This window comes from Talpa occidentalis, unplaced genomic scaffold (assembly GCF_014898055.3).
Source record: "Talpa occidentalis isolate TD23 unplaced genomic scaffold, MPIMG_talOcc4v2.1 talOcc4.8, whole genome shotgun sequence".
In the NCBI taxonomy this organism is placed as follows: domain Eukaryota; kingdom Metazoa; phylum Chordata; class Mammalia; order Eulipotyphla; family Talpidae; genus Talpa; species Talpa occidentalis.
The window spans coordinates 54,578,129-54,605,802 of record NW_023605194.1 but is presented as its reverse complement, the minus strand read 5'-3'; the positions used below and the strand labels follow the sequence as shown (position 1 = coordinate 54,605,802).

At 37.5% G+C, this 27,674-nt stretch overlaps 1 long non-coding RNA gene and 1 pseudogene across 1 annotated transcript in view; one reads left to right on the top strand and one right to left on the bottom strand.

Annotated features, from left to right (window-relative positions):
• Nucleotides 1-7,478: 7,478 nt before the first annotated feature.
• The window catches only part of LOC129144952 (uncharacterized), a 54,782-nt gene continuing 34,586 nt past the window's right edge, over nucleotides 7,479-27,674 (bottom strand). The window contains exon 3 of the long non-coding RNA XR_008549810.1: nucleotides 7,479-7,747. This is a non-coding gene — a long non-coding RNA (uncharacterized LOC129144952). The remainder of the gene's footprint in view (nucleotides 7,748-27,674) is intronic.
• LOC119234013 (E3 SUMO-protein ligase NSE2-like) lies at nucleotides 25,915-26,916 on the top strand (annotated as a pseudogene).

Below are 27,674 nucleotides of genomic sequence, written 5' to 3'. Positions count from 1 at the left end.
CTCTTTGCAGATTTTTGTGATCAGTCCTTTATCATTAGTGTTGGGTGCAAAAATGTTCTCCCAGTTGGTGGGGTTTCTCTTCGTTTTTGTTATTGTCTCTTTTGCTGTGCAGAAGCTCTTTAATTTGATGTAGTCCCAGCTGTTTATCTTTGCCTTCACTATCACTGCTTTGGGTGATGTGTCTGTAAAGATGTCTTTGATGTGCAAATCACATAGTGTTTCGCCTATATTTCCTTCTATGTATTTTATGGTTTCAGGTCTTATGTCTAGTTCTTTAATCCATTTTGAGTTGATTTTTGTGTATGGTGTGAGGTAGTGGTCAAGCTTCATTCTTTTGCATGTAGCGACCCAGTTTTCCCAGCACCATTTATTGAACAAACTTTCTTTGCTCCAATGCATAGTCTTTGCTCCTTTGTCAAAGATTAGTTGACCATACATCTGTGGGTTTATTTCTGGATTTTCTATTTGATTCCATTGGTCTGTATGTCTGTTCTTGTTCCAATACCATGCAGTTTTGATGATTATGGCTTTGTAGTATAGTTTGAAGTCTGGGAGTGTGATGCCTCCATTCTCTTCTTTGTTTTTCAGGAGAGCTTTGGCTATTCGGGTTTTTTTGTGATTCCATATGTATTTCATCAATAATTGTTCTATTTCTTTGAAGAATGACATTGAAATTTTGATTGGAATAGCATTGAATCTGTATATTGCTTTTAGTAGGATGGCCATTTTAATAATGTTTATTCTTCCAATCCATGAGCAGGGGATGTCTTTCCATTTCTTTGTGTCTTCTTCTATTTTAACAGTGTTTTATAGTTTTCTTTGTATAGGTCCTTTACCTCTTTTGTTAGATTTATTCCCAAATATTTGATTTTTTTTGTTTTAATAAAAAAAGGATGGTTTTTTTGATCTCTTCTTCTTCAGATTTATTGTTTGTGTATAGGAAGGCTACTGACGTTTGCATGTTGATTTTGTATCCTGCCACTTTACTGAACTGATTGATGAGTTGAATTAGTTTTTCTGTGGAGTTTTTGGGGTTCTCTATGTATATTATCATATCATCTGCAAATAGTGATAGTTTGACTTCTTCTTTTCCTATTTGGATTCCTTGTATGTCTTTCTCTTGTCTTATTGCTCTGGCTAGGACTTCCAGTATTATATTGAAAAGCAGTGGTGAGAGTGGACATCCTTGTCTTGTTCCAGATCTTAATGGAATTGCTTTCAGCTTTTCACCATTGAGAATGATACTGGCTATTGGCTTGTCATAGATGGCCTTTATGATGTTGAGGTATGTTCCTTGTATCCCAAGAATTTCTAGGGCTTTTATCATGAATGCATGTTGTACTTTGTTGAAAGCTTTCTCAGCATCTATTGATATTATCATATGGTTTTTATATTCTTTTTGTTGATGTTTGGATAACATTGATTGATTTTCGGATGTTAAACCATCCTTGTGTCCCTGGAATGAATCCTACTTGGTTGTGGTGAATTATCTTATGGATACCATTTGGATTCTGATAGCTAAAATTTTATTGAGGATTTTTGCATCAGTGTTCATTAGGAGATTGGCCTTAGTTTCTTTTTTTGTGTTGTCTTGTTTGGTTTTGGTATTAGTGTAATGTTGGCTTCATAGAACGTGTTGGTATTGTCCCTTCCTTCTCAATTTTTTGGAAGAGTTTGTGAAGGATAGGCACTAATTCATTTCTAAACATTTGGTAGAATTTATTTGTAAATCCATCAGGTCCTGGGCTTTTGTTTTTGGGGAGATTTTTGATTACCATTTCAATTTCGCTGCTTGTAATTGGTCTGTTTAGGTGTTCTATTTCTTCTTTATCTAGCTTTGGGTGATGTAGAGTTGTAGGAATTGTCCATCTCCTCTAGATTGTTGAACTTGTTTCCATATAACTGTTCATAGTAGTTACTGATTATTCTTTTGATTTCTGCTGTGTCCGTTGTGATTTCTCCTCTTTCATTTCTGATCCTGTTTATTTGTGCTTTCTCCCTTTTTTTCCTTTGTGAGCCTGGCTAGGGGTTTGTCTATTTTATTGATTTTTTCAAGAACCAGCTCTTGGTTTCATTGATCTTTTGGATTGTATTTTTAGTTTCAATTTCATTTATTTCTGCTTTGGTTTTTATTATTTCTTTTTCTTCTACTGGTTTTTGGGTTTTTTTTGTTGTTCTTTTTCTAGATCTTTGAGCTTCGAGATTAGGTTGTTTCTTTGAGTTCCTTCTTGTTTCTTGATGTGAGCTTCTATTGCTATATGATTTCCTCTTATTACTGCTTTTGCTGCATCCCATACATTTAGGATATTGGTGTCCTCCTTGTCATTCAATTCAAAGAATTTTTTAATTTCTTCATTGATCTCCTCATTAGTCCAGTGGTCTTCCAGTAGTGTGGTTTTTAGTCTCCATGAGGTAGGAAAGTTCCTTGCCTTCTTTTTATGGCTTATTTCTAGTTTGATGCCTTCATGGTCAGAGAAGATGGTTGGTATAATTTCAGTCTTAGTGTATCTGTTGATGTTTGTCTTGTGCCCCAGTTATGTGCTCGATCCTGGAGAATGATCTGTGTGCACTGAGAAAATGTGTACTCGTTTTTTGGGGTTTAGTGTTCTATCAGATGTCTGTTTTTCCCCAAATGCTCTAGGTCCTTATTTTAGAGCTTTAGTGCTTTACTTATTTTTGTTTTGTTGATCTATCCATTGTTGATAGTGGTGTGTTGAAGTATCCACTACGTATGTGTTTTCTCTGATGTCTGTTTTCAGAGAGGACAACAGTTGTCTGATATATTTTGGTGCTCTTTCGTTTGGTGAGTATATGTTAATGAGTGTTATTTCTTCTGAAGTATTGTCCCCTTGATCATAATGTAGTGACCATTGGGGTCTCTTTTTATTTTTTTGAGTTTGAAGTCTGTTTTATCTGATATAAGTATAGCTGTTCCCTGCTTTCTTTTGGTCCATTTGCTTGTAGGATTGTTTTCCATCCTTTAACTTTGAGCCTATTTTTATCTTTTGTAGCTAAATGTGTTTCCTGGAGACAGCAAAAGGTTGGGTTTTGTTTCTTAATCCAGGCTGCAACTCTGTGTCTTTTTATTGAAGAGTTTAGTCCATTTACATTTAGACTTAATATTGATATGTTAGCTTCTGTATTTGCCATTGTGTTTGTCTTTCCTTTGATTTCATTTATTTATTCTTTTAATAACTTTTTTTTTTGGCCTTCTTTTGTTGTTATTCGTCCCTCTGAGGTTCTGGCTTTAGGATTCCTTGTAGTATTTTTTGGAGTGGGGGTTTAGTCGTAATGAAATTCCAGAGTTTCTGTTTGTCTGGGAAGGTCCTTATTCTTTCTTCATAGAGGAAGGAGAGCTTTGCGGATACAGTATTATTGGTTGGCATCTGTTTTCTTGGAGTCTGTTGACTATGTCCCTCCACTCTCTCCTTGCCCGTAGTGTTTTTTCAGAGAAGTCTGATGTCAGTCTGATTGGTTTTCCTTTGAATGTTATCTGTTTCTTCCCTCTTGTCAGCTTCATTATTTTTTCCTTGTCCCGGATTCTTGGGAGCTTTACTATTATGTGTCTTGCTGTATTTTTCCTTTCATCGTGGAAGATTGGTGTTCTTCTTGCTTCTTGTATATCAATTTTCAGCTTCTTCTTCGCGTTTGGGAAGTTCTCTTCAATTATCTCCTGGAATATTTTCTCTGTTCCTACATCTCTCTCCTCTCCTTCTGGAATTCCTATAACTCTTATATTTCCTTTCCTCATGGAGTCAGATAGTTCCTGAAGTCTTTCTTTGTTCTTTTTCCTTCGTACCTCTCTTTCCTTTTCTGTTTTGGTTCTTTTTATTTCTGTGTCTTCAAGAGTACTTATTCATTCTTCCATTTCATCTATTCTGCTTTCATTGCTTTTCCCAGAGTTCTTTAGTTCCTCCATTAATTCTTTGATCTCCTGCATTTCTTTTGCTTCCCTCTTTAGGGACTCAATTTCATTCTTCTGATCGTTGATTATTTTTCTCATATCATTGTTTTCCTTTATGACTTCTGTCACTTTTTTAATCATGGCAATTTTAAATTCTCTTTCTGGAAGTCTCAGAAGTTCTTCCAAGTTACTGTCGTTGTAATCTGGGGGGTGGTTTTCTTTTTGTGGTGTGCTTTTTTCCTGAGGAGTTGTTAGGTTGCGTGTGGTTCTTCTACTCCCTACTGTCTGTTTTCTAATTTGTTGTATGCATTGGGACACTGTGTTGCTCGGACTGGCCGGCATCTTGGGTGAACTTCTCCGCTCCCCTCTGGCTCCTCCAGGAGCCATCTCTGGCTTCTGAGGGAGCTTTCTGCTGGTTTCAGGCAGTCTTTACTGAAGAAATGTCCCTGTTCTAAAATGGCGACGCGGGACACAGTCCCTGTGCATCCGGTCTCAGGCACACTCTTCTGCGCGCCCGGTCTGCCCCGGCCGTGGGTGCCTCTTCCCTCTGTGGCTCAGACTGCTGGTCGGAAGGGGCCTGGTGTGGGCTAACTTCCCAGCTGGCCACTGTCTCCTCCGGGAGCCTTCTGCCCTTTTCAAGCAGTCTTAAGAAATTGCCCTGTTCTATGGGGTGTTAGTGGCTTTTTTTTTCTGGTCGCTAGGTGGCGCCAGAGATCTCTCCTATTGTCCTTTGGGGGGCTGTTTTTTGCCTCCCCCCACCCCGTGGGACAGGGAACAGAGCGGGAATGGTAGGGTAAACCTCAACGGCTTTGGGGTGCTGTGTCTGCCTTGTGCCCCACCGTCGTGGAGAACCCATGCCCCGAATTTTGTGCCCCGGGTCTTAGTTCCAAAGCCCTCAGGTCCAGGACGCGGGCTGTAGCCCAGTTCAGTGGCGCGGGAATGGCGCCTTTTGCACCCGCTCCCGTGCCTGGGCGCCTGGTTCCTGCTTACTCAGTGAGGGACTTTCACCTCAGTGAGGGCCTCTGCGCCTCTCCCCGCAAGCCTAGGTCGCAGGCGCAGGGACCTGGGCAGCTGCGATCCCGATCCGCGTTTGCTTTTCAAGCACGCTAAGTGCGCCGCTTTTCCGCGCAAGCTTACCGGCTGGCCCAGGGCTGTGTGCGGGTCTCCAGAGTCTGTTCTCTAATCGCGCCCAGAGCCGTTCGCTCACCGCTGCGGCGAATCCTGCAGGGTTCTCCACAGCTCCCGTTCACGGGGTGTGGTGGCTGCAATAGTTCCTTTCCACTCACAGTCCCGCTTGCTGCATAGTTTGTTCTTGCTGGTCGTTTTAGTTTGTTGTTTCCCTCCTCTCTGCTGGTCGGAGAGTGCCGCCTCTGTGGGTGGGGGAGGGGAGCAGGGTTCTGCGCTTCCCTCCCTTCTGGTCCTCTTTCATGGCAACTTTCTTCTTCGGGCAGTTTGCTGGAATCACCCGTTTATCTTCCGTGTCCCAGTTCTCACTGGGACCAGCCGCTTTTCCTCCCTATTAACTTTTTTTAATGGGAGATCTTACTCGCAGCGTCTCCTCGCCGCCATGTTGCTCCACCCAATTCCTGAGATATTCAGTTCTTAAAAAATCAATTAGTCCATTTATCTCTTTTCCAATCCTACTGTGCTCTGAATAATCAGCATATCAAATTTTGCATTGCATACTCTGGTAGTCACACAGCCATGATGCACTTCTGCATTCTGGGTTTGACTCTTTGTGAACCCAGGTTCCTGGAAAACTAATCTATTGGAGCTAGAGTGGACCCTCTCCATCCCAACCCCCCTAGCCATTCTTCTTTCTTTTCAGTAAGCTCTAACAGGCCTTCCCTAAAATGAGGCATGTTCCCCTCACAGTACACTGTTTGAACAGTACTATTCATGTTCCATGAGTTTTGGTGGGTAAATCTCATTTTTTTTTTTCACATTTTCTTTTCTTTATGGCTAAGGACAAAAGTTTTTAGGTGGCACATCTGAAGTATAATCTGTTTGATTCAATCTGTTGTATTTTAAATTATTGCCTCCCTACTACATGAAGCTAATACATGCTGCTGTCTCTCAAAATAAGTACCTTCCTAAGAGTATCCTTGGCCTTCAACGACATACACCTCATGGTCTCCTTTGTATATGTTTAAAAACATCTAATTTTTAGGCTATTCATGGCATGAGATTTAAGATTATCTGCTCCTATTCTTAGATGGCTTAGCATTGTCAAGCCAATGCTAACACTTCTGAGTGAATAAAGAAAGTCTAATCATCACTGGTGGAAATTACCTAATATTATTTCCATGACTTAATGGTTAAAACACTTAAAGGGGGGCCTCCTTGGTGGCGCAGTGGGTTGAGCACCTCTCTGTGAAGTTGTCCGCAGCCTCTGCAACGCGGGTTCAATTCCTGGCCCACCAGGAAGAAACCTACATGGCGTGGCAGACCTCTCCTGCCTTGCCCACTGCTCCCCTCAGCTGTGTCTTTGGTCCGTCTGCCTGTTCTGCTCCCCGCTCTGTCTCTGGCTTGAATTCTCTCACCCTCTCACACCTCTGACTGTACCCCAGTTCTTGTATAAATAAATCAATCTTAAAAAAGAAAAAAACACCTAAAGGAAAAAAAAATGAAAAGAGAAGAGTTCTCATGAGAGGAATAGAAAGCAGTGAATGATACTCATCTCTCATCTCAAGATACTGCACAAAAGAAACCATCTCTACACTCTTGGGTACAGAGTATTCAGAAGAGGGATTGTTTTCAGCATTTTTTTTTAAAGATTTATTTATTTATTTATACAAGCACTGGGTACAGTCAGAAGAGCGGGAGGGTGAGAGAATTCACCAGAGCCAGAGCGGGGAGCAGAATAGGCAGAGCGACGAAATACACTGCTGAGGGGAGCAGCAGGTGGCAGGAGAGGTCTGCACGCCATGTGGGACCCTTGCCCGGCAGCTGGGGATCAAACCAGCGCTGCAGAGGCTGCGGGCAGCTTCACAGCCCAGGACTCAACCACTGCGACCAGGGGAGGCACTGTTTTCAACATTTTAAACCCTGACTTCTTCTGCATGTATGGCATAAGATTTGCTACACATTTTTTATTATGTTAAATTTAAAATTAAGCAAATATTATGGATAATTCTAAATCAAAGCATTGGAAGAAGGTATCTTGTTTTCAAACTAATATGCTACCCATCGTGATGACCTAAGTTCTTTAGGAAAGCATGGCCTTGCTTCGGACCTGCTGCATATTCAGTGGATGCACAGCAATCAGAGAGGAGAGATTTATAGAATGGGAGGGAGCATGTAGGAGTGGGCATTTCAATAAACAAAGCAAGACAGAGACCTCCATGGTGGCACAAGGGGTTAAGCACAGCACTGTGAAGCTATCCACACGTTATTGTTTTAAGATAATGTGTAGAAGTAGAATCAGAGTAGCTATCATTAAAAGGAGACATTAAATGATCATTTAGACAAAACATATACACACACTAATAAATGAAGCCAGAAGGCATTACATTGACAGAAATATTAGACCAGTAAATTCTGTAGTGTGAATCTTTGTATCACTGAGGAAATACATTTTTTAATGTAAGACAATAAAAAATGGTAGCATTGCACTAACAGGACATTAAATCAAATCTTGGTTATGCCAATTATTTCAATTTAGATATAGAATTTTACTTTTGCACAATTATCCATTCATTTTAAGTTGAATCAACACCTACAACACACTTGTTGGATGTCTAAATAAGGTGACATGTTTGAAAGTAGCAGATTCAAGTGATGATCTCTGCTGTTGCAATTTTCACTTTTGCAGATTTATATCCAGTTACCATATTCTACAACCTGAAAAAAATGAAAGGAACTTTAAAACTATATTCTGAAAGTTGCACAACTCAGTGGAAATACTAAAAATCATTGAAATGTATACAGTTTAAATGGGTGAATTGTATGGTATGTTTCATACTTCAAAAAAGCTTTAATGCACATTTATATGCATACATACATAATAAACATATATCTATATATACTTGCTTCTATATTTGTAACTTAGCTCCACAAACCTAGAAGCCTAGGGATCAAGAAGCAATTTCAATGCTTCTTCAGTATATTAGCAAGGAAAATAATTTCAAGAGCAAGAAAATGAACCAGGATCATGAGGATAAGCTACAGGGTTGAAAGGAATTCATCCTCCAAATAAACTGAAGCAGTTGTTGTGTAGGTCAAGTCATAAAATGTTCTATAGTGATGGTTCATGGGTGAATTGGTGGTGGGAATTTTACAGGGACTACACCTGAGAGAAGAAAGTATACTTGTACAAAAATGAACAATGTAACTTATGTAATTTATATATGTAAAGAATACATATATAAATAAGAAGAAAATGTCAAAAAAACAATTATCTGTTCTCCTGGGCCTCCTCGGTGGTACAGGGGTTAAAGCCTCAGTGCTATCAAGCTATCGCCAGCCACTGCAGCCTGAGTTGGATTCCCAGCCAGGGAGGTGACCCACATAGCCCAGCAGACCTCTCCTGTCTTGCCTGCTGCTCCCCTCAGCAGCGTATTTCAGTAGATCCACTGGTTCTGCTACCCACCCTGTATCTGGTAAATCCTCTCACCATGCTTCCCACCCCGTACCTCTGGCCTATACCCTAGTTCTTGTATGCATAAATAAATAAAAAGAAATCTTTAATAAAAAGAAAGAAAGAAACAACTATTCTGTTCTGGAAGGCACCACCGTTTTGCAAATTCGGGGAAATGATGGTGCCACTAATAATTCATTTGTGCTGTTGATATGAAAGTCCCTATGTAGATATACATTATCATTACATTATTATGTATGGTCCACAGATTTCATTATTGATATGTTTAGTATCAAAAGCAGGTTTTCCCCATTTGCTGCTGAATGAAAATTTATAAAGCAATATGATCTTGTTATTATCATTACTCAGTCCATTTGGAACTTGTCACATTTCATCCTCACCTTGACTAAGCATGTGATTGATGCTGTGATACTGTATTGTCTGTGTATTTTAAGAGTATATCATAAGTGAGAAAACTAAATAGGCAGTCAGTGTTTTTGATCTAGCTTTTTTATATCAAAACTTTTTGAGGGACTGTAAGCCATGTTACTTTCCTGGTTTTACAATCATAGATGTCACCGGCCCCTACTAACACTTATCAATTATACTTTATGTAGGGTATGGGGGTTGCATTTCTGACTTACTCTCCAAGTTCATGTTCCTTTGTTTTCTAATTCACGTATGCCAGGCCTGACCCTATTCCTTTAACCTAGCTTGGTCCATTCTCACAACTTACAATTGACAACATATCCCCTATAACCTCTCATTTTGCAATCAATCTTCTCCCAGGTTTAAGTTTCTTTTATGCTCCAGGTTTTTATTTTCAGTATTGCCAACTGATCTTGGCTTACCCACATTGATTTACTATTCCCCAAATTATATTTTTTTTAACATTTTCCACTCTTGGCTTCTACAAGTTATTTTATTTACATAAATTAAGGTATTAAGACAAAATAAGCCTAAGCACTAGTTCCCTTAGTTGGCATCTTTCATTTGAGACAGCAAGAGGAAGAAAGGAGACTTGAGTAAACCATTTTCATTTGCCAAAGATCTTTCTCTACTAATTCTGCTTATACAAAACCAACATATTAATCTGGGCCAGATTTACTTGACCAGTGTCAGCATGATCCTAACATAACACTGACTATCTAAGTGACTGCCTTACTTAAAACCTACTGTAATATGATTTGCAAGTGGTTTTTCCTTTTCAGTATCATTTTGAGTTCCTTAGCCTCCAGTCACTATATACTTTGCAGGTACCTGATTATTCCTTCTTTCTCTCTCTCTCTCTCTCTCTCTCTCTCTCTCTCTCTCATACTCTCTCTCTCTCTCTCTCTCTCTCTCTCTCTCTCTCTCTCTCTCTCTCTCTCTCATAGCTCTGTCTTTTTACAGAGGACTCTGATGCAGACAAACAGTGAACACCACTAAGCATTAATTGAATGTTCTAAGCTTGGGACAGCATGTTTAATGCTGGGAAATGAAGATCACTAAGACTAAAATCCTGTGCTCAAGCAGTTCACAGTCCAGAAGGAGAAGATAGGCACGTCCTTAAATAATTAAGTTGATGCTTGACTAAAATCTTCAGAGACAAGAAGAAATTTGTTAGGCATATAAAATAGTAAGTGGTATCGTGGCAAAGAAAATAGCATGTGCAAATTCAAACTCTATCAGTGCTATCGATCTGGTTCTCTCTGAGGAATTCAACTTCATTCTTGAAACTATGTTTATCTTTTGGTATAGACAGACAAGTAATGACTGAGAAGGTGGAGTATAGTGAGCAGTGTTGCACCACAATGAAAGATAACTTTGAATAGGCAAGGTCTTCAGTAGAAAAGGGTTGAAAGGCAAAAAAAAAAAAAAAAAAAAGTCTTCTCTCTTCACTTAGCCAGCTGTGTACAAAAAGAGATTGAAATATATATATTTCAATTCATGATTCCTTAATGCAGAACTTACAGTATTTGAAAATCCTCCTTTGATTAAAATAACTACATTTAGCCCACTTCAAACTTTTATGAATAAGGAAAGTAATCTTTGCATTTTAAATAATAAAATCAAAATTTTAGATGGACATTTGCTAAAATATTTTTATTTACAAAAAAAAAAAACCATAAAGTGCCATATTGAATAACCAGGATCACTCAGCTTTAAAAGGAAACCTGATTCAAGTTTTTTAATTTTTAATCCACTAATAATTCCACCAAATATTCTATATCTACCTTTGATCTTTTTTGGTCTCCATAGGTCAAAGTTGGGATTCCTGCTGTTCTAGTTGAGATTGGATATAAAATCCAATCTACCTATATATAAACCCTATGTCCTTTTATTCATTCCAATCCTAATCTAAAACCAATCACTCATCTGAATATTTTATATTTAATTCATATTCAGTTGTCATTTAATTAGTACAATTTCTGTAGACCATAAAAGACATAAAGCTCAATCTCTGAAACATTTTATACAAATTCAGAGCAAAATTAGTCAATTCTTATTCTGTATCAAGAATATTCTAGAGTTGTCACCCACATGGGTCCTTTCCCTACTTTTATCATAGAATAACTGCAAAAATCTTACAAGCCTCTACCTCCTGGAAGATATGAAGAGGTCTAGAGATGGTATCTGATTAAAGATGAGCCAATCAAAGTTCTTGTCACAGTCTTACTAATTAGAAATGAATAAAGGGATTCTGCGAGGGTAGAAACTGCAAGGTTCAATGCTCAAGAATTCTTGATATATTAATCCCCACTATGTGGATTGAGTGGACTTGCGGGGTTACAGAATGTTTGGAACATATATGGCAAAGCATGGCTATGAGCAGAGTAAAGGCATGGGCCACCCTCTACCAGTTTTATAAGCCCTGAAATTTAACTGTATCACTATACTTCTCACTGGTAGGGGCCAAAATTTTTCCACTTTTTAATCTGCTTCCTCATTTTCTACCACAAGGTTGGGATTAACAACCTTTCAAAACACTTCAAATGTAATTGTCATCACTGTCATCCAAATCTGAAAAGTTAGCATATAACTCTAAAACCTCATCGTATATATATATATATGTGTATATATGTGTGTGTGTGTGTATATATATATATATATATATACATGTGCATATGTGGATATTATATGTGACAAATATATATATACACACACATATATTTCATTTATTTGAACTAATTAGCTCATGATTGTGGACATTAAAAAGTTTTAAATCCTTATAACAAAGGCCAGGAAGTTGGAAAATCAGGAAGAATTTTAAACTTCAGACTCAAGGCTAAAAATCTTCTCCAGGAAAGCTCAGTTTTTCCTCTTAAGGTCTTCAACAAGGCCCATGTACATTATGGAGGGTAATCTGATGTAGAAGTTAACCACATTTCCAATATTAGTGTTTGATTAAGCAACCTGTGTACTATAGGCTAGTTGAAACATAAGATTGTTGCACCGTCCTTATTCCACAAATGTCTAAATAATTAGATGACAGCTTCCAAATATCTTGTAAGTTGTTTTTGTTCTCTAATTTGGGCGGGAGGTGGAGAGGAGAGATCTCCTTAGAATAAATACTCCTAAGCTTTAAATTTAGCCTCAGGATGTTGAAGTCAATTATAAAGCACTCAGATAATATTCTTGCTTGCACTGTATAAAGTCAGCAGAAGACCCTGAAGTGAATTACAGCCCTGAAGGCACAATAGAATCATCAGTTACTATTCTGAATATAAAGATCAAGAATTTCCTCAGTAGTAGGTAAAAACTGTTGTGTAAAGTCATGTATGCAATATTTCCTATTGAGCATTATATAGAAAAACATGAATATTTCCACTAAAAATAGCATTGTGCTAAGTCAGCATCTGCTAAAATAAAGTTTTAGAGAGTAATGCTTATTTACTTAATCCAGCTGCCCTTCGGAGGCCACATTAGAAAACAAGTGTACTTTAAAATATCTGATAAGTACTAGAATACTACACAGAATAATTTGTTCATGCTTTTCTTTTTAACATAACAGTTCATCATTCATTTAGGATTTCCTTTCTTTAGAAATGCTGTTTTTGTGCTACTGTATATGTAAATACTTACATGCTCCTTTATATATACTGTTTTATTTGATACATGGAGTGAATGGGTCAGTGGGATGATTTTAGGATCAATAATTTAGCATAATAATCTTCCAAAAATGCAGCAAAACAAGAAAAAGTATCACACTAGATATCAAGAGATGTATGTTTTGTTTAAGCCTTGGGAAAAAATATTTCATCCTAAAACGTGAAGAAAACTTGAAGAAAAACTGGATTTAAATTCAAGCTGTCACTCTCACTCGCTGTGTAAACTATGAAAAAATTTAAATTAAATTTCTTCCTCTGTAAAATTATGATATTTTTAAAAACCTTACTTGGTTGCTATGAATATCAAATACTAAAGATAGCAAAAATACCTGGCACAAACAAGTATGGCATCAATGTGTACTAATTTTATTATTCTAGCTAGATTTTCTTTTTCTCATTTCTATAATTGAGAGAATTGAGCTGTGACTCCCTTCTTGCATTCCTCTCTGAAATATGTGTATTCCAATTGCTAATGATAAATTCATTTTTACTTTGAATAGTCAATCCTATGAGGTTATCTATTTGTTCTCTGGTCTATTCAAAGTAGGTTTGGTATCAAGACCTAGCTATAATGTTTCCCTTGTTTCTATCATTTTCTTTTAAAGAGATGAGAGATGTTTAGTCTTTCATTTATGACAGACAACTATTTTAATGAAATTAATCGTGGTCACATGAAAAACATGTGGCTTTGCCGTTAATTGTTTTGGAGGTTGAATATGTCTAGATCTAACAATTCCTGATTTTTTTTTTTTAAAGATTTATTGATACAAGAACCCGGGTACAGGCCAGATGCGGGGGAGGATGAGAGGATTCACCAGAGACAGAGTGGGGAACAGAACAGGCAGACTGACTGAAACACACTGCTGAGTGGAGCAGTGGGCGAGACAGGAGAGGTCTGCGGCACCATGTGGGACCCTCGCTGGCCAGCCGGGATCAAACCAGCGCTGAAGAGGCTACAGGCAGCTTCACAGTGTGGCGCTCAACTGCCTGCGCCACCAGGGGAGGCCCCTAACAATTTCTGATTTTAAGCAATTATCCTTCGATATCTTAGTGTTTTTTTCCAGTTAATCACCAGTGTTTCTTTATAGATAGTAAAACAGAAGTCAAAGTTAACCTTTAGTCTTACAAATTAAGAATGAATGACGGGCCTCCCCGGTGGCGCAGCGGCTTCGCGCTGGGTTGCGAAGCTGCCCGCAGCCTCTGCAGCGCCGGTTCAATCCCTGGCTGCTCCCCGCCACCAGAGCAGGGTCCCGCATGGCGCGCAGACCTCTCCTGCCACCCGCTGCTCCCCTCAGCAGTGTACTTTGGTCCTTCTGCCTGCTCTGCTCCCCGCTCTGGCTCTGGTGAATTCTCTCACCCTCCCCCGCTTCTGACTATACCCAGTGCGTGTATAAAATAAATAAATAAATCTTTAAAAAAAAAAAAAAAGAATGAATGAACCTGGCTTTTGAAAATGACAAATATGTAAAGTAGTTACCAGGTTGATTCTCTGGTCATGGCCACAAGAAATTGGGGAAGATGTGTCCTTTGGGTAAATACCTAGGAGTGGAATTGCTGGATCATATGGAAGCTCTATCTTTAACAGGTTGAGGAATCTCCACACAGCTCTCCATAGTGGCTGGACCAGTTTGCACTCCCACCAGCAGTGCAGGAGTTCCTTTTTCTCCACATCCTTGCCAACATTTGTTGTTGCTAGTTTGTTTCTTTTGTTTTTTTTTTTTTTAATATGTGCCATTCTCACTGGTGTAGTTTTGATTTGCATTTCCCTGATTACAAGTGATGCTGAACATTTTTCATAGGCCTGTTGGCCATTTGCTTTCTTCTTTGGAGAAGTTTCTTTTCAGCTCTTCTGCCCATTTTTGACTAAATTTTTTACTTTGTTTATGTTGAGTCTTATCAGTTCTTTGTAGATTTTTGTAGGTATTAAAGGACACAGAAACATTAATTCAAAAGGACACCTGCACCCCTATGTTTATAGCACCACTATTTACAATAGCTAAGCTATGGAAACAACCCAAATGCCCCAAAATAGATGACTGGATCAAGAAGATGTGGTATATATACACAATGGAATATTACTCAGCAATCAAAAAGATAAACTCATGTCATTTGCAGCAACATAGATGGAGCTGGAAGGGATTGTGCTCAGCAAAATAAGCCAGAAAGAAAAAGAAAAATACCAGATGGTCTCACTCATAGCAGGAATTTATAAAACCTAAATAAGGGACCAGGAAAAAGAATAATTATAATAAAGTAAAAATCAAAATCAACAAGCAACTACAAACCAGAGACACACTATGGTGGGGGTGGGGGGTAGGGGGGAAGAGTAGGATCAAAACAAGGGGGGTGGGGGGTGGGAATTGTATGGGGACTATAACCGAGATGAAAATGAATACATTGTGCAAAAAATGAAAAAATGATGTAAAAATATACAAAACTAAGATAATAATAATAGTAAAAAGAAATTGGGAAACATGAACAAAGAATGTCATAACGATCTGACTCCAAATAATTATCTAAATGTAACTGTGCATTTAGTTTCAATTTCACAAAAAAATAAGCCACAAAGTGTTAGTTCTCAAAGAGTTCTTTCAATCAACAAGTCCCACTTCCTTTGGCCTCATGTTCTTAAATCTGCTGCGATCTCCTTGTCCTTGAGATGTAAGAATGAAAGTCACATTTCATACCCTATGGAAGATCATCCCACAGCCTATGCTCTCCTGGCTGCTCCTGCCTTTCTGTTTGTGCATAGGTTGTCCTGAAGCTGCACCATGTCAAAACAGTCATAAAACTCAGTCATCGTCTTCCATTTCCACAACTACCAAAAAAACTATACAAACAAAATATGTCTATGGAAATAAATATGAAGGAATGGTGCCATTTTCAAAATGACATGCAATTTGAGGATATTTGTGAGGATTTAGTGGGAAGGGGGTATGTTAGGTAGGCTACCATCAACTAACCTTGACATTGATAGCAAAGAAATTTCAGGGGCAGAAATTTTACGTTCACTACCTGTTGGATTTTAAATTTTTTTTCTCATGATCTGAGTTTCTGGGTTATTGCACAGTTTATATTATCTAACAGCTCCTAATCTTACAGAAATGTAGGCAAGAGCAATCTCTCAACTTTAAAATATCCTAGGTCACTCTTCTCAACAGTTTATTTCTCAGATTGAATTAATTTCTCTGTTTATAATCTTAAAGGTAATTTTATGGACATGTAATTTTTGAAAATACAAAATTTTTGTTTTTATTTTTCTAAGATTTTTCAGAACCTAAAACTTGCTAGCTTTCAATATAAAAGTCTAAAACACCTATAAACACTATGTCCAGTTTATATGACCATTGTCTTAAGTTGAACTGTGTCCTAAAAAAGATTTGTTGATGCCCAAGCCCTGGTACCTATGAATGTGGTATTATTGGAAATAAAATTTTTGTTGCTACTATGGACTGAACTGTTTTCTTTCAAAATTCAAATGTTGAAGCCCCTAACCTCCATTGTGATTGTACTTGAAATAAGGAAGTAACTGAGGTTATATGAATTCAAAAGGGTGAAACCTGATTTAATAGGATGACTGTATCTAATAAAGCACTCTCCCCACTCCAGCCCTTCTGTCTCTCTACTATTAAGAGCACAACAAGTGGCTATCTGGTAGCCCAGGAGAGCATTATCACTAGAAACAGAATCAACAAGAACTTTGATCTTGGATTTCTCAACCCCATTATTTGTGAGAAAATTAATTTCTGTTATTGAAGCATCTAATCTATAGTATTTTATTATTATAGCATTTCAAGCTAAGAGAGAAGACATAATGAAGTTACAAAGAATTCATTCTAGATTAGGGCAGGCTAGGTCTGGTGTCCCTCTAAGAGAAGGGAAGCTTGGACAAATATACACCAAAGGGAAGATAACAGTGGGAATGTAACAGGGTGGTCCCCAGGAAAGGGGGAAGTTCCAGGCTCCCTGCCCCACCCAAGGGAGGGTGGAGCTAAAAAGAAGAGAAGAAGCTTCGGAAGAAACTGAGGAAGGAAGGAAGCATGATGGAGAGCAATGAGGAGACCTAGAGAAGACACATGGAGCAGAGAGATATGTAAAGAAACTGTGCTTGCTTCTTGGTCCTGGACTGGTTGTTGCTTCTTGGTCCTGGACTGGTTGAAACAGATGTGGGTGAGAGACCCGAGGGGAGGTTAACAATGGCAGCTTTTAACTTGATTTTGATTTTTTTCTTTTTGTTCCAGACTTGTCTGGCTGTTTCTGACCTTTTTCTCTGGGTCCCCCCCAGAAGGTGCTTTAGACTTGTGGCAGGCTTTCAGGCCTTGCTCTGGGCCAATCCTGTTTGGGTTGACTTTTACCCATGAGGGGATGTGTAACACCGGGTGCTTGATTTAGAAACTGCATTCTTTGTCTTTTCTGTATTGTTCACTAATTGTATTAAAGTTCCTTCCATTAAAGGTCTTACATGTTTTGTCTTGATGCTGTGGAAGTCTAGCCTCCAGAAATTCAGAAAATAAATCTCTGCTGTTTTAACCCATCCAAATGTGTGGTACTTTATTAGGGCAATCTCAGGAAATTAAAACAGCCAGGGAAATACTTTATTTTGTGGAAAATCTAGAGAATTAACATTCCCTAACATTCTATGGGGAAAGGTTAAATACAACGGCCTTTGAGATTAATTTGCTGTGGTTCTTCCACAACTTAACCATTCTTCAAGTCCAAGCCCTAACTCAAGACATTCATTATTTTCTTCTGATGACTACACTCACATATCTTTCCCTCTAGAATCTTATTGTCCCAAATCACTGGATATTCACTCACTGTTTTGTAATATTCTTGAATTATTTTATTTGGGTGAGTCTTCTCTCTCTACTGTGATGCAGGCTTGTGTTATGCAAAGTGTGGTACATGTTGAATTGCACACTGGTTCTTTCATATACAACCCACCATTTCACTCTGTTTCCATATGATTTCAGTTCTTTTTTAAATAGCCTGAGTCTCTTCTCATTTCCCATCCTCATCCCATCCATTTTCACACATAGAAATTGTATTCATTTTTCAAAATCCACTTTTCTGAATTGTCACTTACTCCCAAAGATGGAGAGTAAGAATAGAAAAACTGGAAAGGAGACATCAGAAGGTCATGAACCTGTCTCACACAAGGAGGTGGGGTAGAAGGAATTAACACAGCCATTAATCCAACTATAGAAACTATCAGGCTACTGTAGGGAGTGTCAGGAGCACAGACCTGAAGGTGAAGATATGGAGATTAAGGAACAAACCATCTACCCACAAAGATGAGCCCCTCCCAAACAAAAGAAGAAGATAAAACCTAATGCTGCCCCATGAAGGAGCAGCAGTCCTGCCCACCTGTGACTATGCAGTTGCTTCTTTTCACCAACTCTCTCCCTCTGTTGGGCAGCAGCCTCCTGCCTGCCCATGACCTGTTCCCAGACTTTTCTTCACTGACCTTCCTCAGGAGAGGCTACTCTCCTTAAGGCCCCCATGCCTGCAACCATGCAGGCCTATCTCAGCAAACCTGTCCCTTTAGGGGCAGCTCTTCCTGCCTGCTTGTGTCTATGCAAGTGTCTTTTACTCTTCTGTCCTTTTTCTACTTTTTCTAATAAACTTGCTTTTTAAATATAACTAACATCTTTGTCTCGTGGAGAAAACTCACCTGTGAAACTTGCTGCGTGTTGCTGAAAGGGGAGCTCTGGTGAAATCTTTCCCAGAGTGAACCCAAGGACCCCACACTCCACACCCACAGACTCCAAAAATGACATCGCCATCAGCAATAAACTTTTGGTCTATGGAGTCACACAACACTCATTTCTTCTATATACAACTTTTTATCTGGGGTGAATGGACTGGTTCCTCTGTGGAATAAGAAGAAACATTTTCCAATTTCTGGGATTTTACTTTGCTTTGTAGAGTGTACAGAACAAAAACTGATTATCCTTATTAGAAAGAGACTTTGGAGACACAGCAGAAGAGAAGAAAATTGAATTAGCACTCGTATGGCTGAAAAGAAACTAAGATGAGAAATGGCTAACTGGTGAACATACAACGTACTATGTAATCTTCTCCAGTTGCTAAAGGAAATTTTAGTGAAATTTACATTAGTTATCAATGCCTTTGTACATTTTGTGTGGTTGGAGGAAGGACAGATACAGCAGAAAGCAGAAAAACCAACACTTCCAGCCATGATGGGATTGGATATTTATGTATATGCATCCCCTATTTAAATTATAAACTACTAGAGGTAAGGATCATTTCTGAAAGGAACCTTATATTCATCACATTTTCTAGTATGATCTTCAGTACATAATATAATTGTATTTTTTGAGTGTTTCTATGAGCTATATACACCGTAATATAATTTGATCCTCTAATATACATAGTATTTCAAAGAAACAAAGATAATTTAAGGGAATCACCTAAATTACACAGATTACACATGACAGGGCAAAATCTGGACTGAGAGAAGTTGACAACAGGCCTTAGTGTTTGAGCAGCTGTTGAATGATTGAAATGAATAAACATTCAATGTGTATTAAATACCTGTTTATAGGTTAATATTTAGGGTCCATTCCTACCCTTTTGAGCTACAATCAAAGGGAAAGATTAAATCTTCTCAAAACACTTTTACGGTAGTCCTAGAGCATTATCAAGAAAGAAATATTATTCCACTTAGATACTGATGTTTATCTTCCTTGCTGGAATTTTTCAGCCTCAACAAATAGATCTTATGTGCACTCAGGTTGCCACCAATAAGAGGACACAATGAGCAGTAAAAATGGGTAATGATTTAAAGTTCAGTGCAAATAAGGAGTATGGAGCAAATTCAAAAGATTCATGAATATTAACAGAACTAGTCCAGTGAATAATTGGACTACAGGAATCCCACATTATCTGTCTGCAGTTTCACTTTCTGCAACCACAAAATCACCTGAAGTCAACTGCCATCTAAAAATATTGTGTACAGTAAGATATTTTGAGAAAGAACACAATCACATAACTTTTATTATAGTATAATGTTATTCTATTTTATTATGAATTATTGTTGTTAAACTCCACACAGAAATTGTAAATTAAACTTTATTGTATATATGATTGGACAAAATTACCATATCTTCAGTCATCATACTGATGAATTGACTAGCTTACATAGACTTATTGAGTCAACATCCCTTGAATTGACTAATATATTTAGTCTGAAATTTATTTTTTAGAAATCATCAACTGGTTGAACACTGAAAAAAAAAATGAGTGGATTACTTATGTCAATAACTAATACCTCAGGATTCACCCTTTATCTAATTTGTATGAAATATTTAGTCTCCCCTATCTGCAGGGTATGTTCCAAGACACCAACTGATGCCTGAAATCTTGGAAAGTACCAAACTTTATATATATAAATATAAGATATGTATGTAGGCTTTTTTCTCATAGAAATGTATCTATGGTAAAGTTTAATTTCTAGATTAGGCACAGTAGAAGATTAACAATAATTCCTAATAATAAATAGAACAATTATGACAACACACTGTATGTTACATGAATGTGGCCTCTCTCACTTTCTCAAAGCCTTATTGTACTTATTATTTCCCTGCCACATCTGGTCATGGATCACTGAAACTGTAGAAAATGAAACGATGAATAAGGGGAGACTACTACATACAATACTGCATTTTTCAACTGAGTCATCATGCTGTACATATGGTCCTTACAATTTTTTCTTCTTACAACTGAAAATTTGTACCCTTTGACCTACATCACATTCCTGTTCCCTAATAACAACACTCTATTGTTTCTATAAAATCTATATTTTTTATATTCCACATATAAAATACCATACAGTAATTTTGTCTGACTTATTTCACTAAACATATCGCTCTCAGATTTATCCACATTGTCACAAATAGCAGGCTTTCATTTTTGTAGCTTAATATTTTAATGTATGCATGTGTGGGTGCACGCACATACAGTAAACTTTACTAAGAGAACAATAGGGTTAAGGTAACCCTAAATATGTTCATTTGGGAATTGCACATGATATATACCTGAGAGTGACATTGCTAGATCATATGGTAGTTTAATTTTCAATTTTTTGAGAAACCTCTGTACTCTTTTTCCATAATGACTACACCAATTTACATTCACACCAACAGCAGACATGGGTTTCTTTCTATTCACATCCTCCACAGCATTTTCTCTCATCTTTTTATCTAATCTTCCTAATGGGTGTGAAGTGATATATCATTGATGTTTGATTTGCATGTTTGACTATTAATAGGTAAGCACTTTTTAATATACCTATTAACCCTTCGTACATCTTCTGAAAACAAAATGTCTATTCAGTTCCTTTGCCCACTTTTACGTTGGCTTATTTGCCTTTTTGCCATTGAGTTGTAGGAGTTCTTTACACATTTGGATAGTAGCCCCTATCGATCTCAAACAAAAATGATGAGTTATTCCACCAATGAAATAGGGTATTCAGAAGCAACAACAAAATGAATTTGGAAAATATAGTAGTCTCCTGTTCTTTGTTGAGGCTACAGGGCAGAGATGCCTTCTTCTCTACACTGGGGAAGAAAGCAGTATCACTTCCTTTGTAAGATGCAAGGAGTCCTGTAGTTTGCTGATTGCACATGTGTTGGCACTCTCTTCTGACCTCATTTAAATAAGCTGTCAATTGTATGTAAAAAATAGAATTTGACTTTTTGTGGTAAAATTAATGTAGTATATACACAAGTTTATTTTTAATGATCATGCCTGAAACTTATATAATGTTATATAATACAATGTTACCTCAATCTAAAAAAAAAAGATAATATGAAAAGAAAAATTAAAAAAAAAACCAATAGGGTTACTGTGTTTGAATTTTTATCAGACATATGGTTTGAAAATTTTTTCTCCCATTCTGTAGGTTACTTTTTCAATATACTGATTGTTCCTTTAGTGTGTTGAAGCTCTTTGGTTTAATGTCATCCCATTTGTTTTAGATTTTTACCTGAGCTTTTCGTATCTTAATCTATTTATATTTTAAAGATTCTTTTTCTATAAGAATACAGCCCAACCGCCAATCACTTTCCAATCCCAACATCCCTAAACAAGACTTTGGAAAACCTGGAAACAACCCAAATACCCCAAAATAGATGACTGGATCAAGAAGATGTGGTATTATACACAATGGAATACTATTCAGCAATCAAAAAAGATAAAGTAATGCCATTCACAACAACATGGATGGAGCTAGAAGGAATTATTCTCAGTTGAAATATACTGGATGATTTCACTTATAGGAGGAATGTAGGGGAACCAAATAAGACATCAGGGAAAAAATAATAATACACAACACAACAAAACAAAACAAACAGACAATTAAACCAGGGACATCCTGTAGGGGATGGCGAGGGAGAATAATCAGAGTGAGAGGGAGAGGAAAGAGGGAGGGAGGAGCACAGGGGACTGTGGTGGTGGTGCACGGGTGAATTGGTGGTGGAAATTCTATGGGGACGACACCTGAGAAAAGAAAGCATACATTGATTAAAAATGAACAATGATGCAAAATATGTATAAATAAATAAATTTTAAAAATAAATATGATCGTCTATGGAAAAAGAAACACAAGACTTTGGAAATCATTTCATTCTCTGCAATTCTTTCCACACCACAAATTTGCAATGTTGGAAAATAAAACCTAGAAGAATTAATTAATTTTTTCCAACATCCCACACTCAGAGAGCTACCCCTCCAGAAGTAGAATGGGCTTATTATTCATGCTGGGTAAGGACTCTACCTATGGGTCTGAAGCCTCATTAGCCTATGCAAAAATATCTGGATCCAAGCCCAAAACATATTCAGCAAGTCTTAAGATCTTTTCTTTTTTTTCCTATTACCCATTCAAAGAGACAAGTTTCAAAATCCTTTCCCAGAAATATGCTGACCAACTGGAAATTAAAATGGACTGTGCATGCATCTAAAGAGGAAAAAAGTCTAAAGATTTCTGGAGCCCAGCAGAAAATTAGATTAGTGAAATTTACATTCAAATGAAGGTAATAGGGCACTTTCTCAATGCGTTCATCATCTCCTCACCAATTTAAGAGCTGATACAGATACAGAGCAGATAATTAAATGTTACCTGTAGACCAACAAATGAAAGTAATTCACGCTAAAGGAGATTGTCTTTCAAAGTTATTATAGCAAATAGAAACATCACACTAGGCTTATATAACCTAATAGAGTGGCTACTATTTTTGATGAGAACTCTGCTGACTAATATTATGAACTAGAACCATCCTGTTTTGTGTAGGAGGTGAGGGGCAATACAATACTTGTGAAATCTGTGTAGATGATTCTTACTGCATGGCTTCAATGCTTGTGTCTTAACTTCCTATCCGGTTGACTTTGTAAATATTGCCCAGGAATCATCTAACACCAAGCAGTGCTAAGTGATAAATAAATATCAGCCATTATGGTTTTTATCCAAAGGACTGTTGGACAAATATAATTAAAAACATAATCTTTCTTCCCAATCCAGAAAATCTCTCCACAAAGAGAGAAGAGGACAAAAGCTCTTTTATATAGAAATTTCAACCAGAATGAGATATACATTACTGGCAATTTGTTAAGTGATTGCAAAGGCAGAAAGAAATCTTACCCTTTTATGTAACCAAGAAGATACAACTCAATACTGTGAGTGCTCACGTAAAGTCATCAATAGATACTAGGAAACTATGAGTTTAAGCAAAATAATGTACGACAAAGCCAGATCCTCAAACAATGTAATTTTGTTCAATGCCATCTGGGATATTTTTTCTTTCATAAATGTTATTTTTTCTTTCATAAATGTTATGACTAAATAACACTGAATGAAACCATGCTGAATTAAATTATGTTATTGAGGATATGGTATACATAAGGTTCTAGAGATAAACCATAACTAGTCCTTAAATAAGTGGATTAGACAGCACATTTATCATATAGAATTCATCCCAAATTCAGCTGCTAATTGGACTGATCATACATGTTTGCTAATTGACTTTATCCAGAGGTAGATTTTGATAGAAAACTCTTAATTAGAAATAGTCATGAAAATCCAATTAATCAAAGCCATTTTCTGCAAAAATAAAATTATATAAAAATTCTCCTTTGTGAATAAATACATGTATCTTACTATTGACACTATAGGTTGCTTGGAAGCAGCTCTGAACTTGGGCATCCTAGATGCCAAGGTACCAGCAATAGGATTTGTCAGGAGTTGAATGAAAATGTAAGAAGGAAAAAAATACCAGAAAATTTCTCCCTTACCTTGGTAGGCAGACATCTGAGATTTTCACAACAGAAAATCCTATTTGGAACTCCTTATTGAGAAAGAAGTTGTTAACTTTTAATAAGAGAACAGCAAGGTTAGCAGGCAATCCAAAATGAGTTCATTTGCGAATAGCAGAAAATTGCAATTCAGGGTACACTGATTTAGGTAGAAAGCTAAAATGTGTCCCAGAAGGAACAAAAATGCAGTAGGATTGTGGACAGGGAAGAGCAAAATCACATGATTTGAAAGAAAAACATTCTATTGATGCTGAAAAGCTTAAACTAGTCCAGTCCTTGTCAGATATAATTGGTTCCTGACTCTGCCTTAGATAAATGTTCATACCCATCTGTCCTATAATCAGTATGTTACGTCTCCTGCTGATTTCTCAAACAATTGCTTGTGCAACAATTGCTGTGTGACCTAATCCGAAGGATTTTCTAGCCAGTCTAAGGGTTCAAGATAAGTAAGACATTCCGGTCTCATTAAAATTGTACTGTTGGGCCTCCCTGGTGTTGCAAGGGGTTAAGACACAACTTATGAAGCTATCCACAGCCTCTGCAGCACAAGTTCGATCCCTGACCAGCCAGGGAGCTACCCACATGGCACAGCAGACCTCTCCTGACTCGCCCACTGTTCCCCTTAGCAATGTATTTCAGTCAGTCTGCCTGTTCTGTTCCCCACTCTGTCTCTGGTGAATCCTCTCACTCCCCCACACCTCTGGCCTGTACCCCAACTCTTGTATGCATAAATAAATAAATATTTAAAAAAAGACAAGATTCCATCTTCTTTAAAAATAAAATAAAATTGTTGGCGATTGAAAATAAAATTGTTGGCGATTATTATTGATTTTTTTTTGAAAATATGTTGTGTTATTTGACCAAAAAAAAAAAAAATGGGGGAAGAACAGTAAGAGAAAAGTTCCTAGAAGTAGAAACGAGGCAGAGAAAAACACCAAGCCACTAATGACAACTTCATCTGATTTATCATTATTTTTCCTGATCCCATCTTATTTATGCTTTTCCTTTCTTAAATTTTCCTGCAAGTCTTTTTTATGGAGAATTCAATTTTATGCATAATGCTTGCCAAATAAATCAGAGAAATCTGTTTCTTAAGAGTCAAGGGGATAATCTGATCAACAGATGATTCTGAGCTAACCTGTGAGCCTAAAATATAGACTGAACATTGAAATATTAGGTTAAGAGATGAAGTTTTGAATATGAATAATGTTGAAGACATAGCAAAACTTTACCAACCAAATATGCATGGTCTTTACCCAGCAGTCTAAATGGGAAAATCTGCCATTGCTATAAAAGTTTTTGATTTGTTTTAATGACCTTGGAGACTAAGGTATATTCTTCTGAATAAGCTCTTGACATATTACTTTTCCATTAAGTTTCAACTAAAATCCTAACTCCTCTATGAATCCATCCTGCTTACACTGTTGAGTTAGAACTTCTCTTCCTTATCACTGGAAACAAACATATGATTAGACAGTAGCATCCATACATGGATGAGGTAAACAGAATCTAAGATGGTCCTCAAGTTTCTCATCCACTGGTATGCACACCTTGTATAATCCCACTCTTCAGGTTCAGGGGACTCATGCCTGATATAACAAGTTGGTGATTAAACTACAGTAGTAGTTTGCTAGGGCTGTCACAACACAATAGCATTGACCAGGTGACTTAAAAATAATGTAATTTTTTTACAGTTCTAGAGGCTGGAAATCTGAGATGTAGTTGTCAGCAGAGTTGGTTTTATTCTGAAACTTTGTTCCTTGCCTGTAGATGGTCTTCTTCTAATTCAGTCTCCATATGGCCATCCCCTGTCTGTATATTATGTGTATCCTAGTCTCCTCTACTTGTAAGAGGAACTTAATTTTCTCTTTAAAGGACCTATCTCCAAATTATCAAATTATTAACAGTAGAGAGTAGGACTTCATCATTTAAATTTAAGGGGAGAAAGAAGGAGCTGGGGTCCAAGTGGGCAAGTCAGGGTACAGATAGATGGAGCTCAGTTGGGCAGCCAGGTAATAATTTCAAAATGCCAGGGCATTCCAGTTCAAATTCAGGTTCAACTGGTTTTATATCATTCAGCAGAGGAAAACAGTTTCTTTCCTCCTTGAAAAACTTCCAATCCTGCATCAGCTCTGGAGTGGATACCACTTCTACTGTTGTTTTGGATCTTTGGGTCAGACTGAAGTGAGTAGTGAATAAAATATGGACAAGGCAATGACTAAATTCGCTATAATGCTATAATTTGCATTTAAGGTTGTTCAGCCTATGATAAATCATGTAAAAGAAGAACATCCAGAAAAAATACCAGATCTAAAATTATTAGCGGACAAGAAATTTTGGGCTGTACAGAATAAGAGTTCTGATACAGACTTTCAAAATGAAAACTTTGTTCAATTTAAACAATAGGTGGAGAGGCCTCCCTGGTTGTACAAGGGGTTAAGACACAGCACTATAAAGCTATCAGCGGCCACTACAGCATGAGTTCGATCCCTAGCCAGGGAGGTGACACACATGGTGCAGCAGACCTCTCCTTTCTCACCTGCTGCTCCCCTCAGTCAATCTGCCTGTTCTGCTCCCCACTCTGTCTCTGGTGAATCCTCTCACCCCCACATCTCTGGCCTGTACCCCAGTTCTTGTATGCATAAATAAATAAATCTTTAGAAAAAAATTTTTAAAAAATAAACAATAGTTGAAGACCTGAAGAAGTGATTTTGTCTTCAAGCAGACAGAGAGGCAGGTAGAATAGGAGTAGATGAAGATATGATTGTGACCCAAAGTCAGACCAACTTCATCTACTTCACCACAAACCTAGAAATGAAGAAGCTGTGAAAAATAAAGTGTGTGGCCACACCTACAAAGAGAAAGCCATTCCAAGCCCAGATGTAAGAAAAAGCCTTGCTGCCCTAAAATTGGCTATAGTCACACAGATGTGAATGTCTGACCTCATCCTGGAGGAAGCTCTTTAGACGTCTATGGATAGTCATGAGAAAAAACACCTTCAAGCTAAGTAGGATAAATCCCCCTTCTTGCCTGCAGGGAAGTCCAGAGTCCACCTCCTGTCTCAGCCATCTTTATTGGACTGCTTATCCAAGCAACTCGACATACTCTGGAGTAAAACTTGAGGGTGTTAAGCAAAACTGAAAGCATTTTCCTATGTTCCAACAAAATTCCAAGCAGATTATAACGTTGATTTTTAAGCATTCTATGACTTGAAATAAAACTGTGAGGGTCCAAAAATAAACAAATAAATAAATAAATAAATACATTTAGGAGGAACATAAACCCTTACTTGTTGCTAGCCAGTTCAACAAAAGGGCGACTATCTATATGGGTAATCCAAATAAGTCATTTAAATAAATTTACTCTTTCCTAAAGTCAGTGGCACTGAAGTATGAGAGAGCCAAGAGAAGTCCCAAGATCTGAATGTAGCCCCACTGAACAAGCAGGAAAACAAAAGGGGCCTCAAGTCTTACAGCTACAAGGAAACATTTGCTTTCTCAACTCCCAAAGAGAAACACAGCGTGTCAACATATTGATTTCAATCTTGTGAGACCCCCAAGAAGAGAACTCAGCTAAACCATGACAAAAACTGTGAGATAAAGAAATAATGTTTTAAGTCACTAAGTTTATGACAATTTATTATACACATAAAAGATCATAGAGTTTTTTGTTATACTGCCTTTTGTTGCACTTGTGGACTGCCTTTATCATTGCAAAGACTCTAATGCATGATTATGAGCATGAGTTCTGGAAAAAGACAGTATGGAGT